This window comes from Sapajus apella, unplaced genomic scaffold (assembly GCF_009761245.1).
Source record: "Sapajus apella isolate SASKATOON/1434 unplaced genomic scaffold, GSC_monkey_1.0 scaffold56, whole genome shotgun sequence".
Classification (NCBI taxonomy): Eukaryota; Metazoa; Chordata; class Mammalia; order Primates; family Cebidae; genus Sapajus; species Sapajus apella.
Window position 1 is genome coordinate 14,650,646 of NW_022436996.1, and position 16,832 is coordinate 14,667,477.

General features: G+C 42.1%; 1 pseudogene; it reads left to right on the forward strand.

The window, feature by feature from the left end:
- The first annotated feature begins 11,303 nt into the window (after positions 1-11,303).
- Positions 11,304-14,206, forward strand: LOC116527954 (annotated as a pseudogene).
- The last annotated feature ends 2,626 nt before the right edge of the window (positions 14,207-16,832 follow it).

Consider the following 16,832-nt stretch of genomic DNA (forward strand, 5'->3'; position numbering starts at 1 on the left):
ACAAAGGACAACCTACTCTTTGCTCACTCTTTACTTTCACAGGATTTTGCTCCATATCTTTCTTTATTTCTTTACACGTTAGATGCTAATTTTCTGTTTACTTGTCCTTTTACTAGATTTTGAGCTCCTTGAGGACAAAGGTTATACATCATTTATATTTTTTGCCAGCATCTAGTATAGTTCCCAGTTCATAGCAGTTGCTGAATAGATATTTCTTAATTGAATACATTCTTAAAGATCAAATGGACCTGAGTTTTTGAACTTTCTGTTTTCTCATGTACCCAGAAAAAGGTTAATGAACATAATACAGCCTTTCCAGAATTGGATCTGAAAGTTGCAAGTAATGTTCCTCAGTAATTTCTTTTTTAACGTATCTACTAAAAACCCTTAGCACAAAATTCTCTCTGTCTTTAAATATAATGCTTTTATAGAAAAGTTAGTAAGAAACTAAAAGACATAAAATAGTAACATAATTAGTTCAACAAACTGAACCAGTATTGTTATTTAATGGCAATGTGCCTTTACAAGTTAATTATCCAAACAATTAAAATGAGCAACTAGCATAACTGCCCAAAACATGGGATTTTTGAAAGGTAAATTTAACTGTTACTATGGTGACACAGTTATTTTCATGAACAATTACTCAAATTGCATCAATGGATGTATAAATATATGATACCTGGAATTGAAATGGAACTATATTTTGCATACCTGAATCAATAATGTGATGCCTATGACTATATCTGGAGCTCCATGGGCTCATTATACAAACTTCATATTATAAGGAGAAGTTTTCTTTTAACTACAACCTCTGATTCATGATCTTGGATGCATTCGCCCCACCTCCAGCCTCCCAAGTAGCTAGGATTACAGACATGAGCCACTGCACCCACCTTTAGAATGCATTCAGTAGAGAATATTATACCATGGTATTTCTGTTCTATAATCAATTACTGGTTAATTAGATAGATAGCCAATAATGAGCCAAGAGTGAATCTACTGAATTGAGATAATATTTTTTGTAATGTAAAACTTATATTATTAATAATATATATCTTTTATTCTCATTCCTTACTCCTGTTCCCTTCTCCTTTTCTACCAGTATGAAGTCACTCTAATCTGTTTAGTGTCTATTTTCTTAATTTTTAAATTAAAAACATGTAATAATGTTTTGAGTTTTATTTATAGAAATGTTTATATTGTGTAATTTAGACAGCAGAAACTTGCAGAGTGCTATGAAAACTTTCAGTAATTTACTTAGCACTTTGTTCTCATTATGAGTAATTTAATTTTCTGGATATCTAAGAAAAACAGTATTCTAGCTCCTTTATTAATTCTCATTAATTTATAATTCCCTACTAATTGCACTTCTTCTTTTCTCTCACCCTGTACAAGGTGTTAACGTGGGCTTAACTCTTGTGTAATCTCAGTCCCTAAGTGCTAAATAGAAGATCAAAATAAAACGACATTAGCAGTTAGGGTTTTTATGATAGTGGAAAGGACTGGCACACTTTTTTTTTTAATGTGTGGTAGAATGTGGGGTGGGGGAGGATGTTGTAATATATGTTCCTAGGAGAGTAAGTGGCTGTTCCAAGCAGAAGGAACTGGTCACGATGAAGAGGGTAAGCTGATTTACTTGCTAAGAACAGATATTCTGTTGGTAATATGGAATGAGATTGTGCATGAGGCATGTTATTGGGTCAGTATGGGCTAAGGAGGCAGTGATAAGAGGGCTTCTGCCACAGTGAAGTTTGAATTTGATTTCAGGGTTTATAGGGAACCCAAATCATTTCTGAGCTATTGATGATGTAATATTCTTGAGGTTACCTACAGGACTGTGGAGTAACAACACCTGATGTCTTGGCCTTGGGGCTGAACCAGCCATTGTGTGTAAAAGATCGAGGTCTCTAGGGAGAAGATAGAATCGTGTGTGTGTGTGTGTGTGTGTGTGTGTGTGTGTGTGGTGTGCATGTGTGTGTGTTCATGCACGTGTACAGATGGAGGGATGGTCATTGAGAGATAATTATTATTTTTGTAGGAGGTAATATGCAAAAATATACTGCAGCTCAAAGGGGATCATTGCTTTCCACTTATCTTTAGGTTCCAGATCCATAAGGAGGTAAAATAATTAGCTTTATGAAAGTCAGAACAAAGGAACTGTACCTATTGATGGGCCCATCATCACAGTTTCCCAACTGTCCAAAATCCCTAAGATAACACTTAATGATGACATTCACCTACCTACCAATTTTTCTCCCACAAGCAAGCCAGTGATTGACAAAACCATTCTCAAGCAGACCCCAAACCAAGATCTTCTTCCAGTCAAATTTTCACCCTGTTGACTTTGGGACACCTTTTATTGCCTATACATTAGAAAGGGGAAAGACATGAGCAAAGGAGATTTTCTGTGAGCAAAAGGGATTTTCTTGTCCTTTAACAATGTCCTGCAAATCTCACCTTCCTGCATTTCTCTTATCTACCAGCTTTCAGGAAATGCAACAAGCTCAGAATCAGCCTACAGGTAGAATAGCATAAGGAAATGCAGGCAGATTCTTTATATAGTTGAAATGAACCCCAGGAGCCTCACTTTTGCTAAGCACATGCTTGAAGAAGCAGGCAGTCATTGTCAGACTCCTTGATTTCATCTACCATTTAACATGGTGTGAGGTCATTGCTTTCTCCACTTAGGACATCTCTCACCATCATACCCAGGAAGAGCTCATTTACTTGCCTGAGTTATTGCTTTCTCTCTATTGCCATCACTCTCTTTTTCTAGCCCTTTTGCCCCCTAAATCTTCAGTAAAAATATGTTTTTCCTGTCAGAGCTACATATTCATTCATGAGCTCTGCCTGCTTCTGAACAGCCTCTCTTCAGATTCTGGGCACTCAGAACAGTTACTTACATTATTTTTGCCGAGTGCCCTGCCTTAGGCAGCACACACCAGAATCTCTCTTGTGGTTTTTCTCCATTTCTTCTTCTCTCCTGTCTTTGGTCTGTTTCTTCCAGACCGATTATCACAGCACTTTTACTCAATTCAGCTCATGTAGTGATCATTCTTATTGCTTTCTAAACCTACTTTCTTTAAACAATCCTCATGCCCCCAGTTTCTCCATCTCACCTCAGTCTCTTTCTACCACCTTTTTGGTCCCAGAAAGGTCACTCACAGCTTCTAGATACATACAAAATATGCTATAAAACTACTTAAAATGATTTGGGCGTTCAAAGCCCCTATCCATTTTTGCTATATTTGGCCATTTAAACATTAAGGTGGTGATGGTTGTGCCTACCACCAAATTTAATGTAAACCCGAGCAGAGAGTTGAAGCTCCAGTGGGGCAAACATATTTCCCATAAATTTGGGGAAAGAATGAGAAGTCTAGAAAAAGAGACATCTCACAGAAGCATGAGTGTTGTATTTCCTTTAAATTCTGCCTCAGAGCCCTTCTTCTGAGGCTTTCATGCACAATCATGAAATTCTAGCCTGGGCTCAATCTTTGAGACAGATGTACTATGTTTGTTTGCTTGTTTGTTTGTTATTGTTTTGACAACATCCTCATGAAAATGCATTATGCAAACAGAAGTTCATCAAGAAAGTTTCCATTTTCACTTGTTACTGTTTTCAGTTAAAATTGTTAGGTAATTGAACAAAGTTGAACCATTAGGTCAGGAGATGCTATATGTGATACTTGATCAGCAAATATATGAAAATGTGAAAGGCGAATGAGAAAACATCAGCATAGAGGGCATGCAAAGTCATGTGTAAAAGTCTAAAGTACACAAGCTGAAGATCATCTGTACTCTGCTCCTTGGAGTTCAAACCCAGACACCACTCACTAGGTGCGTGCCCTGGAGCAAGGTTTCCTCTGTAGCATCAGTGGTGGAATAAAGACTCCAATAATGGCTGCTTCACAGGGTCGTTGAGAGGATCAAATGAGACAATGTCTGCAGGATGAGGTGATAAAGCTGTTATTGCCATGAAGTACGGCAAGGGACAAAGGAAAAGGACTATGTCATTTCTTGAGTCCTGTGGCCCTGGAGGTGATGCACATCCTCGGGCTGGTGGAGAAGTCGGGGAAGCTGGTCTTGCTGATAAAGAGATACAAACTTCCTTTGGTGTTGGCAGTCACAATAAAATTCTATGTTTATTAAAGTGTTCCGATGTCATATTTTAAAAATTTTTTCATAGCTGACATAATATACAAAATTACAAATTGACAACAATTTTTTGTCATTTATACACATACAAATTCCCTTTATGTATGTGCATATATATGTGTGTGTGTATAAAATTACCATTTTATAATTGTAAACAAATCCCTGATTTCTCATTTTTGGCTCAGGCAGTATTTTAATTCTCAGGCCCTGGCCATTTGATTTTTCCAAAAATAGATGTGGTTTTCTACTTTGGCATTCCTCTTATTTTTCATTTATGAGAAAACAACAAAACAGTGGACCTATTTTTTTCCCTCCTGGGTGGCCAGAGGTAACAATTCTTTGCTCATTTTCTTTGTTCCTCAATTGCCTATGTCTGAAACAATTGGTGCCCAACTCCCTGTTCCTTCTCTCTCTTCTCCTCTCTCCAGCTTGCAGGTCCCAGGGCTGTCGGGGCTGCACTGAGCTCCGTGCCCACAGGAGACAGGAGAGTGTGAGAGAGAGCAGTCACAGTTCCTAGGAGGCCCCCGTGGACTCACAGTTGCTGCCTGCTCCCAGGAGCTCACATTTCCCAAACTGAGGATGGTCCTGGGATGTGGCCAAGTCCCTAGTAGAGGCAACTGCTCCCTGGGAACCACCGTCAAGCTCCTATTCCAGACCCTGCTGGGGCACAGCATCAGCACTGAAGAGGGTGGGAAAATTCCACCTTTCTGAATCCCTTTCAGTTCCAGGTCTCCCACTGGGAGTGCCTGAATAGCAGGAGGAAGGAGATAAAGAGCCAGCTGGGCTGAGTGGAGCATCACCATCCTGGGGTCCTGTTGTTGCTCTTTCCTCTGGGCTGCCCCAGAGGACCCAGATTTGGGACTGTGCCTGCAGGGAGCTTGAGAGAACCTCTTTACCCCATTCAACCCATTGTACTGTCTCTGTTGTTCACAGGGTCTGAGCCCCAAGTCCTGCATTTGAACCAGGATGTGACCTGGCACTGATGAGTCCTGCCTTTCCCTCCCTTTCTGTCATGCCCTTTTCATTACACCTACCACAGTTTGTTGTTTTAAACTTACTTACTGTCTGTTTGTGCAATTGAATGGTAAAACCTAGGGCTGTTTTTAGCACTGCATTCCTAGAGCACCAGCAGTATTTGGTCAGTCCATGACTTTCGGAATGAAGGAGTAAGTGAGTGAGTGAATGAATGATTCAGTTGCCTATGCCCTCCTGCTCATTGTGCTACTGCTGACATTCAGTGCAGCATTGCACTTCATCATGACAGGACTCCCTGCACTGGTTCCATTTTGCCCGCCCCTGGGGAAGAAGCTAAGGGTCTCTGTCCCACCCACTTCTTTTGTCCATTTCTCAGAGACTGATGCTGGGAAAGCGTAGCCTAGGTCCAGTACTGCAGTGTCTCTTTTTCTATTTGAGCCTCCCTAGACCTTTGCCTGCCTGGTGCTCTTGCATCATTCATTGCTTTTAATTCTTGCTGTCAGTTGGCCTGCTAGTCCCAGGGTGCTCTTCACCTCTGTGTCCTCCCCTGGCTACCTGCCCCTTGCAAGACCTGGCAACAGTGAGGGATGTTCAGGTGCTTTCCTTGCCCTCTCCTCTTTTGCATTCCTCACCCTGCTCTTTCCCTCCCTAAGGAACTCAGCATGCCTCAGGACACAGATGATGGAAATTCCTGCCACAAAGAACCAGGGTGACAGTACTGCTACCCCTCCTGCATTCCCAGCGTGTCAAAAACAGTCATTTCCTGGAGCAGAAACATTGTTTTATAAGTCAAAAGGCACAGGGATGACTTTTTATTATAATTCAGCTAGGAGGATTGAGAGACTTAATGTAGAGAGGGAGAAAGATACATAATCAGGAAAGAACATTCAAATGGGTGCCAAGTCTCTGGAGGATTATTATATTATATGAGGATGGACAAGCTATCTGCTAACTGGCATTTTAACAGAGCTGTGAACTGCAAAACCTGCAGCATGAAGGACTTAGGAAGATAAACAGGATCTCTTATCAGCAAGGATCCTTAACAGGAATGATTGAGGGGAACTGAGGTCGCTCTCGGGAGTCCAGGCTGAAAGTACAATGAATGTGTGACATTGTCCAGAGCATACACTAAATAGCCAAACACAGCCTTGACTGGGCCATTCTGTAACAGCCAAGGCTGTGCTTGGCTTTCTTTTCTTTTTTCTTTCTTTCTTTTTTTTTTTTTTTTAGGCAGAGTCTTGCTCTATCACCCAGACTGGAGTGCAGTGGCACTATCTCGGCTCACTGCAGCCTCCGCCTCCCGGGTTCAAGCAGTTCTCTGACTCAGCCTGTCGGGTAGCAGGGATTATAGGCACCTGCCACCACACCCAGCAAATTTTTGTGTTTTTAGTAGAACAGGGTTTCACCATGTTGGCCAGGTTGGTCTTGAACTTCTGACCTCATGATCTACCCGCCTCGGCCTCCCAAAGTGCTGGGATTACAGGCATGAGCCACCGTGCCCCAGCCACTTGGCCTGTTTTGATTGAGCACTGGATAGTCTGCTGGGTGGACAAGTTGAGTTTGCCTGAATCTTGGGAATGCAGGAGTCCTGGGCCTGAGAGAGGATCTGTTCTCTAGAAAGGACAGGCTGCACTGAGGGAAACCTATTTTGTCAAATACTCTGATGCAGAAAAAAGTCTATTTGACATTCAAGTTACATTTTACCTATGTTAACTTCACTTGTAATTAACAGTCAGTTTTCCAAAATAAAAACTTGGAATGTAAAATTATTGAACAAGCACGAAAAGCCTTAAAACATACTCCAGGGACTTGTCCCAAGTTATAGGCTTGCTGAATTGGAGTTGGGGCGGGAGGGTATTGTGACTCAGAGTCTTGATGCCTTATGAAGAAGTGACTGGCATGAATTTTGTATGAAGAGAAGAGCATCAGCCATCAAACCTGAGAAGAGAGGTGAGATCTTGAACAGGGAAAAAACAAACTAAGGGTGAAAAGTTTAAGCGGCTGAACAGAGGTTGGGAGGAGAGATGCAAGAGGGTTTGGGATGAGGGGTGAATGGCAAGGGCACAAAAATGGGGGCTGTGCTGGAGGCCACTTTGAAAAGGAGGCCAGCTGGCATGCTATGAAGCTAAGCCTGCCGGATGAACTGGATCACTCCTGACTCAGTTATCTCAGAATTCTCCTTTGACTCTGATTCCAAGACTTGAGATGTTTTAGACTGCAGAGCCTCAAGATGTGATGTCTCTGAAACTTGGTAGAAAGATGTTGCTTTCTGAGTGGCAGGTGGCAGATAAAACACAAAACAGGCCCATGGGCTGAATTTCTCCTTCTGGCTTAGGAATTTATAACACCTGCAGAATATGAAGGACATCAATATGGGCTGAATAGGGTGAGGTTACATTCTAGGAAGTTGTAATTAGAGGAACAGCAGCTTCCTGGGTGTCTAGACAGTCACGGATTCCCCATGAGAGATGGAGGGCTGAGGGCCAACCATGTTTGGAGCACCTCTAACTAGTCTTGCAATAGCATTTGAGACCCAAGTTAGATATTTCTGCTGGGAAAGGGACACCCTCCCCATCTCCTACCTATCACTGATAGTTCACAGCTGATTGTGGGACTTTAATACATTCATTCATTTGCCATTTATTAAATAGATTTTTTGTAGGTAAAAGCATTTTTATTTGTACATATAAGCAATAAGCTTTGACTCCTGTGTTTGAAGATTGATATGGCACTGTACTTGATTGAATGCTTTGCAGATTCCACATACTTGGGGTTTATATATCAAAACAAATAGATATTGGAGTTGTAAACTCTAGGTTCAAATCCCAACTCAATATTTATTGGCCATATGACTTGGGATTAAGATCCTTAAATGTTCAGAGCCTCAGTTTTTATCATCTATGATATGAAGTTGGTAATGATTTCACAGCATCCTTGCGGCATGGGAGTCAGTGCATGGTGGGTCCTCAGTGGATGGGGCCTACCCATTCCCAACCCTTTATCCACAATTATGTAATCAAAGTGCTTTGAATACTGAAAGTTCTGTCTTAAATGTTGAGTCAAAGCAATTAAACGGCTTAACTTGTTCTGAACTAATAAACATGGGCCCATTTCTGCCTTTATTTCATTGAGTGTGAATATTTGTGTACTTTGCTGCAGAAATAATAGTGTGCCTGATTCCAGGATCCTGCCTTTCTGGGCTTGGTCTCATTTTAGCTTTCTGTTAAGAAATTATGCGGTCGTGATTGCCCCATTACATTTTGTTAAAGTCCACATTACACACATACACATCATCATTAAAGAAAATATGAGTTTCCATTTGGCAAAAATTTACTTCTCAGGACTAGAAATGAAAACCCAACGTATGTGCTCATTCGTTTAACCAAAATTATTATTATTATTGTTTTGAGAGAGTGTCTTCTCTGTGGCCCAGGCTGTAGTGCAGTGTTATAATCACAATTTAGTGCAGCCTCCACTTCCTGGGCCCAAGTGATCCTCCCACCTCAGCCTTCCAAGTAGCTCAGACTACAGGCATTCAGCACCACACTAGGCTAACTTTCTTATTTTTGTAGAGATAGAGTCTCTCTATGTTACCCAGGCTGGGTCTCAAACTCCTGGCCTCAGGCAGTTCTCCCGCGTCTGCCTCCTAAAGTGCTGGGATTACAGGTGTAAGCCACTGCACCTGGCCTGTTTAACCAAAATGTAATGAGTAGTTACACTGTGTAAGGCATGTTGCTTGGTATTCTGAGGATTATAAAGGTGAAAAACGAGCCCTGACACTGAGATACTAGGAGTCCAGGATGTGGAATCTGACTGGTACACAATTATAATGCAAGACGGATCATGTTAACTTTTCTGATTGGAAACTCCAGGCAGGATGACTTCACATCTGCACAGGGGATGAAGCTTTGTAAAGGAGGGGACATTTGAGATAATCCTTGGTAGGTGATTAAGAATTTGCCAGGTGAAGATGGCAGAACAAAGTATTCTAAGCACAGGAATAAAAATGAAAGAGTTTGAAGGCAAAGTGGAATTAACTTATGGACAATAGCAAGGTTTCAGTTTGGTGGTAGCACAAAGTGTATGACCAGGAGGTGGGAGGGTGAAGCTTTGAGGGTGGTGAATGAGCAGAGTCATGCAGGGCAGAAGTTGCCAGGGAGAATTTGTTCTTGGTTTGACTGACAAGGGAAGAGATTGTTGTTGTTAATATTTTTTTATCACTAAAATAATATATAAAGAGAATTCAAATTTAAATTAACAGAATGTGGAAATGAATATGTACATATAGAAGAACAAAGGGTACAAGGTTTCACTTGGGTGGGAAGAATAAGTTCTAGCAATCTAATGTTCAGCATGGGGATTACAGGTAGTGACACTGTGTTACATACTTGACATTTGCTAAAAGGGTCAACCTTAGGTCATCTCAGTACACACAAAAAGTGGTAACTATATGAAGAGATGGATATAATCATTAGCTTGACTATAGCAATAAGTTTACTAAGTATATTTATATCCAAACCTCATGCTATGTACACTTGATATGGTTTGGCTATGTCCCCACCCAAATCTCATCTTGAGTTGTACTTCCCATAATCCCCACATCTTGTGGGAGTGACCCTGTGGAAGGTAATTGAATCATGGGGGTGGTTACCTCCATGCTGTTCTCGTGATAGAGAGCGAGTTCTCATGAGATCTGATAGTTTTATAAGGGGCTTTTTCTCTCCTTTGCTCCACAGTTCTCCTTGCTGCTGCCATGTGAAGAAGAACATGTTTGCTTCACCTTCTGTCATGATCGTACGTTTCCTGAGGCCTCCTCAGCCATGCTGAACTGTAAGTCAATTAAACCTATTTTCTTTATAAATTATCCAGTCTTGGGTGGGCCCTTATAGCACTGTGAGAACAGACTAATATAACACATTAAATATATGTAATTTCAATACAAGATGTTTAAAAAGTAAATTCCTGTAACCCACACCCAGATATAGCCATTGTTAATATTTAAAATGCATCCTTTTACTCTTTTTCCGGATCAAGATATATGGTTGGCTAGTTTGATTGATTTTGAAAGTAATTATAAATGAAATCCCATTGTGACAGATTATTAAAAACAGTTTATTGACACAATAACTTAGGAAAATAAAATACAATAGTATCGTGCATGGATTAGTTGGCGATTGAGCAATCTACCAATAAAAAAAATTAAGAATGTTGTTTCAGTGGTTGAGAGGAAACAGATCCTGAAACCAGGGTGATGGCTATGGATAAACAAAGGGGGACTAGATACTTCCAGGTTCCAGCCCAGATGACTGGGGAATTGGGAGTCATGATCATGGTCTTTGCAGGAGGGGAGGACTATGTGTGTATCTTTAGACGTGTTGAATGTGTGGTGGTGGTCAATCTGGTGGTTAGAGATGTGGGCTGGTCAGAGGAGGACAAAATCCAGATTTGAAATTCATTTACATTTAAAGATTGCTTTGGTTAAAGAAGGTGAGATTTCTGAAGGAGAAAATAGAGGCTTTTTTTTAAATATAAGAAATGTGGGGACATCAATGTTTAGAAAACGGCAGAAGACAGGGAGCTAGAGGAGGCAGGCAAGGGAAACCAGGTTGGTAGGAGAAATTCAAGAGTGCAGGGTCCTTGCAGTCAAGGGTGGGCATGAATTCAAAGATGGGTTATCTGTAGCCTGAAATGTCATAGAGAAAAAAAAGAGGATGAGGATTGGGCAAAAAAGATGGAAGGAAGCAATGTGTAAGGTATCTAGCACATTGTCTGGCACAGGGAAAGAACAGTAAATATTAGCTATTATTTGAGCAACAGACCATTAGATTTGGCAGTTAGAAAGTGTTTACCACTTCACCCTCAGACCCAGCCAAATGTCTTGCACAGAGTTGGAGCTTATTAAGTGTGTTGTATAATATACTCAGTGAGTAGACTACAGAAGAGGAAGAGCTTAAGAGTAGTGACAACGTAGAGGTGGCCAAGTCATAAATCTACTCATCCCAGCCAGTAATCCATTCCTCGCCCCAGGGAAACTCCTTCCCTTTGAGAATGTGTCTTCTGGGGTCAACTGTGCACACAGGCTAGTGTGCTTGGGGAGCCAGGCCAGCACTGTGGGGACCTGATCAAGAGAGAGGTTGATGCCAATCTCCTACTAACATTTCCCAACCCCTTGCAGGTGTCACATAGAATGGGCATCAAGTACAGTGGGTAACTACAGTATTGTCAGGGAGTTTGAGCTCCTGGGATTTTCTCATCTCCATGAGTTCCAGGTTCTATTTGCTGTGATCCTGTTGATATATTTGCTGACACTGCTGGGCAACCTGGCCATCATCAGCCTCACTTTCCTTGACTTCCGCCTTCACTCACCTATGTACTTCTTCCTCTGCAACTTCTCCCTCATGGAGATGCTGGCCACCTCCACTGTGGTACCTAGGATGCTGGCAGACCTGTTGTTCACTCACAGGACCATGTCCCTGGCCGAATACCTAACTCAGTCTTTCTTTTACTTCTCCCTGGGCTCCACCAACTTCCTGATCCTCACTGTCAAGACCTTTGATTGCTACGTGGGCCATCTGCCGCCCCCTGCACTACCCAACCATCATGAACGGTCCAGTGTATGTGAAGCTGGTGGTGGCCTGTTGGATGTTCGGGTTCCTCTCCATTGTCTCTCCTACACTGCAGAAAACACGGCTCTGGTTCTGTGGCCTTAATGTCATTGACCACTACTTCTGTGACTCTGCCCCACTACTAAAGCTTGCCTGCTCTGACACCTGCCACATTGAGTGCATGGACCTCTTCCTGTCCCTGATCTTTGTGATGATCACCATGCTGCTAATCATTCTCTCCTACATCCTCATTGTGGCTGCAGTGCTGCACATTCCCTCCTTCTCTGGGCGCCAGAAGGCCTTCTCCACCTGCGCCTCTCACCTCACAGTGGTGGTTCTGGGCTATGGCAGTGCCATCTTCATCTATGTGAGGCCAGGCAAGGGCCACTCCACACACCTCAACAAGGTGATGGCCCTGGTGACTGCACTGGTAACCCCTTTCCTTAACCCCTTCATCTTTACAAGGTCAAGGAGGTCATGGAGGATGTGACCGAATGGATCTTCCTTAGAGACCCAGCAGCCTGGAGATGAGAGGGTGAGCTCTTAACAGGGCTGGAGAGCACCTGGCAAGTCACGAGGAGTAGACTTGCCACAGGTGGGCACCCACATGCCCTCCTCAATCTCTTTTTTCTCAGTCTCTCCTGCTCCCTCATCTTCAGGCAAGTTTCTTCTCCTACACTGCAGAGAACTAATGGACACACACTGTTAGAATGTCTCAAAGGCAAGTTTCTGTGCACCTGCGATGAAGGACAGATAGGGAATGTGGAGTAAGTACAATGGGATGATATTAATTAAAAGAGATATTCCAAATAAGACTCTTAGTGCAGGGTCTGGTACTGTAGTATGAGTTCAGTAAATTTAGCTATTATTAAAATGTCCTATTAAAACCTCTCTTTCTCGGATCTGTGGTTTTGCTTGCATTCTTTTAAGTTGCTTTGTGTTTGACTTTTATTTTGGGTGTGTTTCCTTTCCAGGACCTGGTTTCAAGGTCTAGGATAGGGTTCTGAAAATGGGAGGTGCTCTAAGAAGAGCAGAGAGGCCTGGCACCCCAACACAGGAGGAGTCATGTGCCTATGTTAGTTCCCCTCTCTTGGACTGACTGCTCCTGGATAGAAGCACCCCTCACACCAAGGCTGCCTGGTGTACTTCTTCCATCTGGCCCCAAAGTCTCTTGCCTTTCAACAGAAATGGCTCTCGGGGAACCACTCCTCCAACCCTCTTATAGGAAGTCATGAAGGACTTATTTTTTTCATGCACTTGAGAGCAGCAGAAAGCTGATCTGCATCCGCACTCTCAGACTTGCTGCCTTCCCCTTCTCATGGGCCACTATGTCCCTTCTACTGCAGAACCTTAGATCCAAGTTCCAGAAGGAGGACCAGCTGCCCAGGCCTTCTGAGGTTGGGTTTCCTGAGAGGAGCCTGGCCAGATTACCAGGATGGTAGAAGCAAAGATGGTAGAAGTCAGACGAGAAGGAGTAAATGGAGTGGGACTGGTATTGTGGGTCATGGGGTAGGAGGGCTGATGAAAGAGGCATTCCTTGGAAATCCGTGGATGGCGTGGAAAGTCATGGGAAGATGGTGGGAGCAGGAAGAGCTCCAGGTCTGGTTCCTTATACTAGACTGAGTCTCAACAAGGCTGGGCTAGAATTAGCAAAGCAGGACAAAGAGTAGATACAAGCTTCCTCTCACTTCTGAAGCTGGCTCCGTCCACAGATCCCTAGAGGAGAGGCCCTGCTCATAACTTGCAGTGTGAAGTCGCAGTGTGGGAGCCACCCCCTAAGGCCAAGACTGTGAAGAATGGTTGGAGGGGAAGCCTTCCAGGACACGGAGCCTGGAGGCAACACTGTCTTACTGTCTCTGCCATTTAGCTTGATTTCTAATGTAGCTTTTTTTTTTTCCCTCAACTACCACAGTACATGTTTGCATTTGTGGGCCTCGCCAAAAGTGGGCAGATACTTCTGATTCTGCTGCAAAGGCCAGTAGGGAAAAGTTTTGCATCCAAGAACTTTGTCTCTTTCACTTCTCAAGAGACTAATTACTTGCCCTCCTTGCAAACTTCCTGAAAAACTGAAGAGCTAAGTGGGAAGTAATTATCTCCTTCTGAGATGCAGATACTTTTCCTCAGCTTCTTCTCTTAAAATAATCAGCACAGGAGTCACTCAGTGTCCTCCCCAGGGACTCTTTCCTGCTACTTTCTCATCTCTGCACATTCCCCTCTTAAAAAACTAAAAATAATCAATATCCTGTAGCAGGTTGCTGCCTGTTTTTCATAGGATTTCCTTGGAAGTGGGGTCTCTGGTCAGTTTTGGGGAAGATATGACTTGCTTTGTGCCTTCACAGCCATCACCCATGGAATCCAGCATCACGCAGCTTGACCGGCCCCACAGCCTTGCCTGTGGTTCTTTGCTCTTCAGAGTGTGCTTCTTGAGGCTGGGCACAGTGGCTCACGCCCGTAATCCTAGCACTTTGGGAGGCCAAGGTGGGTGGATCATGAGGTCAGAAGATTGAGACTATCATGGCCAGTGCGGTGATACAAAAATACTAAAAATACAAAAAAATTAGCCAGGCATGGTGGTGTGTGCCTGTAATCCCAGCCACTCAGGAGGTTGAGGCAGGAGAATCGCTGGAACCCGGGAGGCGGAGGTTGCAGTGAGCAGAGATTGTGTCACTGCACTCCAGCCTGGGCAACAGAGTGAGACTCTGTCTCAAAACAAACAAACAAACAAACAAACAAACAAACGAAACCCAAAATGTCCTCCCTGAAACAGCACTGGCATCTCCTGGGAGCTTATTGGAAATGCAAAGTCTCAGGCTAAGACCTCCTAAATCAGAATCTGCATTTATGCAGGATACCCAGGTGATTCCTGTGCACATTAATATCTGAGTAACGCTGATCTAGACAATATGATGGTAGAATTTTCAAACAGGAAATTGTCTAAGAAAGCCCTTGTTCCAATCTCAACAATGTGAAGGGCATTGGAAGAGGGAATTTGGGGACATATCTGCTATTACTGGAAGCATTTTTCCTTAGTGACTTTTATCCCAGGTCCCATTTCTGGAGACAGTAACCGGGATAAAGACCCTGAAGGTTCTTATCCTAGTCTGACTTTAAACTTCTTGAGTGACTCTATCAAGTTTCGTGTACAGATAACTCTGTCACCTAAGTAATCAGCCTAATACCTGATAGACAGATTTTCAATCCTCACCCTCCTCCCTCCCTCCACCCTCAAGTAGGTCCCAGTGTCTACAATACCCTTCTTTGTGTCCATGTATATTCAATCAATGTTTAGCTCCCATTTATAAGAGAAGATATGGTATTTGGTTTTCTGTTTCTGTCTTAATTTGCTTATGATAATGGCTTCCAGCTCCATCTGAATTGCTGCAAATGACATGATTTTACTCTTTTTTATGGCTGCATAGTATTCTATGGAGTATATGTACCACATTTTCTTTATCCAGTCCACCATTGATGGGTATCTAGGTTGTTTCTATGTCTTTGATATTGAAACACAATCTTTAAAAGTGACATTGAATCTATACTTGCTTTCTGTCAATATGTGTTTCTTTCAAGTGATGGAGACTAAATGTGCAATCACTGTGAGGAATTGCACCATTACAAGTCTACAAACTTGTAGAAACATGACAGATATGTGTTCCATAAGGGTTTAGAGGAGGCAAAACTGAGCAACTTCAGATCCTGGTGATTCCAACTTTGAATTAACCCCACTTTTAATTCAGATGGGAGAAGAAAATTCCAAAGATGGGGAGACGGAAAAAAGTTTGAAGAATCAGATTCTGCTGTCAGTTCTGCCATTTCTTTGACCAACTCATTTTTCCTCTCAGCCATGTTTCCCTTGTCCACTAAAGTGGATCAGGAACACTGCTTGCTGCAGTTTCAGAATCAGAAATTTTCTTTCTAAGCTCTCATACACTCTATAGGAAAACACCTTATTGAAATTAACCACACTTTTAAATTTTTCCCAGCACATGGAGAACTCTTTGAGGTCAGAGTCCGCATTTCTTTCATCTTTAACAGCCACTGCTGTTAAAGTGTTTTGCTCATGATGGGTGATCTTAGTGAGTCTTTATTTAGTTGAATTACTATGAGGGTAAAACCAAATGGAAAATATATGTAAAAGTGGTTCATAAAGTAAAAAAGTATACAAAAGTAAGATATTGCTAGTAGAATTGTTCTTACTTTACTCATCCTTCTTTCATTTACTTTACAAATACTTTTCTAGGTAGCAAGCAGAGAATAATTAGAGGAAAAAACATCAATTCATTCAATAGCAACTGCAGACACCAGAGTCATTCCTCTGTTATGTAATTAAAGAACAAGCAAAATTTTGGTCCAGAAACTGAAACTAGGAACTTAAAAAGACCCTCCGACTTGGGTGCGGAGTATCTCAGCAAGCAAGAAAACACTTCCAGAAAGCCAGAGAAAGGGGTGTCTCATTTAGGAAGGAGTTAGCTTGGAGTGAGAGGGGGTCACGAGAAGAATCAATGTGCTGCTAAGTGAGCCACATCTTCCAAGCTCCAAAGGAGTCTACCTCTTTCACTTCCACATAGTAGATTTTTTAAATGCTCGACATTTGTGATAAATTAGTAGTTTTATTGTTTTCAAGTACATGTAGCTACGAATAAACTCCTGATTGTAGTTTATATATCACCAATTGGGAAATGGTGTTTGGTAAATTAAAGTGTATTTACAGAAACAATGTGTCAGAACAACTTAAATTGGGGCTACTTTAGAAAATTCTGCATAGGCAAAAGCTAAGGGAACACCGTGATCCTGAGGTCAAAGTAACTGGAAGATTTTTGAAATTTCAGGCTATAGTTGGAGGAAGGAGGACAGCAGAGCTGATGTTTCATTCCAAAAGCTGCATGGCACATGATAGGCTTCCAAGTATTTAATACGCACACATATGTGAATGTAACGTGATGTTCATATTTTATGTAATGTATAGCATAATATATATGTGTGTAAAGTAGGATTTATAATGACTGAGTAAATGAACTTACTAGATTTATTACAATCCCTTGCTTTTAGGCCAACGAATGTTTCTAATCATACAGAAGCAAAGTTTATCTTTCTTTC